The 4,062-nt window shown below is 38.5% G+C and overlaps 1 pseudogene; it reads right to left on the bottom strand.

Annotated features, from left to right (window-relative positions):
• Positions 1–304: 304 nt before the first annotated feature.
• Positions 305–669, bottom strand: LOC102826070 (annotated as a pseudogene).
• Between the last annotated feature and the right edge of the window lie 3,393 nt (positions 670–4,062).

The raw sequence follows: 4,062 nt of genomic DNA, 5'->3' as shown, positions 1-4,062 counted from the left end.
CAACAAGTCAATTCCTGCGCATACTGACCCTGGTCCTAAAAGTAAAAGGGACATAGGAATATTTGGATACACTTGAAGAAGTCACAGAATGGCTTATCATAAATATTCATTGATAATTACAATGGATAAGGAGAATACAAGATCAGCAATCAGTATTATATTTTACAGTTAAGAAAGGACAAGTTGGTGAAATCAAGGGACTAGAATGCTAGTACTTTTTGCTTTCTTTTATTTTGATTCGCATTTACTTTTGGGGGCTGGGGTGGAGAGGGTCAACCAATTTGTGTTTATTGATGTAAGATGCTCAGGCCTTGACTGTATACTTCCGCAATGGGAATGGCCACTCCTTCCGCTGCTGTTTCTTGATCTTCAGGTTCTCTTCGTGTTTGTCGAGTCTGCAGCCCATGGCACATGTTTTCTTGGGTCGCAGATCCAGGGGTTTGTACTTCTTACCCTTGTAGAACTTTCTGAGGTTCTCCTTCTGAGTCTGGTTGATGACAGAACCCCGGCAATGGATTTGGGGACAACTCGGATTTTAGAGAGCTTGGACGACGCACCGCCGGTCACTTTGGCTATGCGCAGCTGGGAAAACTGAACTTTCAGGTCATCCAGCTGTTTCAGCAGCTCCTCCTTCTTGCTATGAAGATCCCCTGCCTTGATCTTGGTCATGGCTGAGCGGAAAAAACCCCACCGCTGCCTGATCTGAGGCCAAGGGAACGACCTTGAATTTCTCTTGATTAAACAAAATACCAGTTGAAAAAATATGTTCCATTTATTGTTTCATAATTATGCTAAGTGAGACAAAGAAAAGCATATTTGTAAAAAACACTTGAAATTCTTTTATTTTTCTTCACTATTTCAAAATTTCTGAAATTTAAAAGGGGAAAATGTGAATGATACTTGTTCAAGTTCTCAAAATGTACTTAGATTTTTTTAGAGAAATAGATATGGAGATTCCACTTTTAAAAGAAGAAAGGAAGAAAGGTATTAAGATTGGGAACCTAGGGTGCATATCATTTTCATAGAGTGATATCTTGAGTTTCAAATTAATCAAGACACTTAAACATGTCAAATAAACATTCACTTATTAATGTTACAATGACAGAAAGTCTGAAATGTTTCCATTCTTTTTCTTTCTCTCACTAATATTGCTTTTCTTGACTCTTTAACGAGAACAATCTAAATTATAAATTTGATGTTCAGTTAGATACACACAAGATGTAATAATAAAACTTGTATTGCATTTCTGCATAAATTAAAACAATATTATTTAAAAGCATGCATCTTAATCCAAGTAGTTACCTATGAGAAATATAATTAAGTGTATCTGGCACTGTAGGATAAGCACTACAGTGTGAGATATACTTAATTAACAACTACAATGGTAGTGGTTCAAACCCATCATCACTTGCTTCTTGGAAATCCTACACAGGGTGGTTATGATTTGGAACTTACTCCACAGCACATAATAACAGCAACATATTGAGTTATATGAAGAAAAGCATGGCATCAGGATTAGAGGAAGACTCATTAACAACTTGCATTATGCAGATGATACAACCTTGTTTGCTGAAAGTGAAGAGGACTTAAAATATTTACTGTTGAGGATTAAAAAGCACAGTCTTCGGTATGGATTGCATCTCAATGTAACAAAAACAACAAAAATCCTCACCATTGGCCGAATAAACAACATTCTTTTCAACAGAGAAAAGCTTGAAGTTGTCAAGGACTTCATTCTTCTTGGATCAACTATCAACACTCATGGAAGCAGCAGTCAAGAAATCATTAGACAAATCTGTTGCACAAGAACTTTTTCAAGTGTTCAGGAATAAAGATGTCAGCTTGAAGACTAAGGTGTGCCTCACCCAAGCCATGGTATTTTCAATAACCTCATATGCATGTGAAAGCTAGACAGTGAATAAGGAAGACCATAGAAGAATTGATAGTTTTGAGTTATGGTATCGGACGAGACTATTAAAACTGCCGTGGGCTGCCAAAAGAACCAATAGATCAATTTGGAAGAAGCGCAGCCAGAGTGCTCCTTGGAGGCCAAGATGGCCAAACTTTGTCTCTCATACTTCAGACATATTGTCAGGAGGGGCCAGTCGCTGGAGAAGGATCTCATGTTTGGTAAGGTGGAGGGTCAGAGAAAAAGAGGAAGATCTGCAACAAGATGGATTGGCAAAGTGACAGCATTAATGGGCTCAAGCATGGCAACAATTGTGAGGTTGGCCGAGGACTGGGCAGTGTTTCATTCTACTGTGCAGAGGGTTACTATGAGTTGGTACCAACTTGCTGGCACCTAACAACAACAAAAACACTGACTTAAAAACAAAAGGAAGCCAAAAAAACTTTGTAATTATATTCATATGGTCTTAAATTTATGGAGATTTATATGTAATCAAAACCCAATTCTTGGAAGGAGAACCAAGATGGCAGACTAGGTAGATACTATACTTAGACTTTCTGCAACAAAGGTAAGGAAGACCAAATGAAACACATGGATGATAATTCAGGTACCTGAACTTCAGAGGAAAGATTGGAGAAGTGGATAGAACACTTATTGGGAAGAGAGTCTGAACAGTAGTTTTGAAGGAAGAAGATAGACTGACAAAGACTTTCCCAGCCAAACACAGTGTGGCCATTTTGAACTTTTGCAGTTAGCTTAAGAGACAGCGACATGGGAAGACAGATTCATGCCAGGGACTGATAATGGAAAAGGTGTGCTTCTTTCTTGTTCCCCAAGTTCCCCTGGTTATTGGCGGCATGGTCAGTATCCACCCTCAGTCTAGAAGTTTTGACAACCTAGGGGTTTGGGCAAAGCTACCGAGAGTTGAGTGCTAATGGTGCTGCCTTGGCACCTGGATTTGAGCAGATTCTGCTCCAAATATATAGAACCCTCGAAGTTGCCTGATTGACCTTGAGCTGGTCCAGCCTCTGGAAGCCCATTGGTTTAGAAGACAATGTCTGTGCCTATAAGAACCTTGTTTAGGCCCTTCCTAATTCACTTCAGTAGCTCCTTGATTAACAGGAGCACAGCCACAGTTTTCCTTTCTCTAGGCCCAGCAAAGACACTGTTGTTCTTTTTGTTTCCTTTCATTCTTTTTCTTCGTTTATTCATTCTTCCCATTCTTACTCTTACCCCTTCTATTTAAAAAAATATTTTCTGCCTCTGCTTTAGTTATTTCTTCCTTTCTTTTGTTTCTCTTTTCCCACTTTTTCCTCCTTGTTCTGCCTTTTCCTCTTGCTCTCTCTTTCCTACTCTCTAGTCTCTCTCTCTCTTTTTGTCTTCCTTCTCCCTGTTTTTGTCTGTTTTTCCCCCTCATTCTCATTTTTCTCTTCTATAGTTCTATTTTACTATCCCTCTTTTCTCTTCTTAGATATATTATTTTTTCTTGTTCTTGTATGTGTTTTTTAAAGACGTTTTCTCCTTTATTATTTTCTGTTTTCACTACTGTTCAATTTATTTTATTTTGTTGTATATGTGTATGTGCTTTCCCTTACCCCATCCAAAAAAAGACAGACTCCATGCCCACACAACTGAGACAAAACAGTACCCTCTGCAGTTTCAGTCAATGGGCAAGAGACAATCTAGCTCCTACACCAACTGATCAGGAGATAAAATACCAGCCAACTGTACCCTAAACTGAACTGAACAAATGGTGAACAGGAAATGGGCACATGCTTTTTTTCCTAATAATGTCACCAGGTTACAGTTGGAGAAAAGAATACATCCATATACAATTAACAATTAAATAAATACACACCACCACCATATTTACTAGTGAGGAGACATGGATTCATCACTAGAATCCTGAAAGCAAACCACAGAGTTTGGAATGGAAACATCCTCAATTGCCAAACAAGACAAGGTTCAAAAGTTAACTGTCAGCTGGAAAACTGATGCTTACCAATTTCTGAGGTCCTCAAGGGTCAATATTAGAACACTATCAGAAATAGGTTTAACAATTAACAGGGCTCATAACAATGAGATACTTGCCATAGAGCTAAAGCCTAAATTTAGGATTAAATGCAGAGGTCTGTTATCTAAGAGGTTTGTGA

The sequence above is a fragment of the Chrysochloris asiatica genome, unplaced genomic scaffold (assembly GCF_000296735.1).
Source record: "Chrysochloris asiatica unplaced genomic scaffold, ChrAsi1.0 scaffold00019, whole genome shotgun sequence".
NCBI lineage: Eukaryota > Metazoa > Chordata > Mammalia > Afrosoricida > Chrysochloridae > Chrysochloris > Chrysochloris asiatica.
This window is presented reverse-complemented; position numbering and strand designations above follow the sequence as displayed.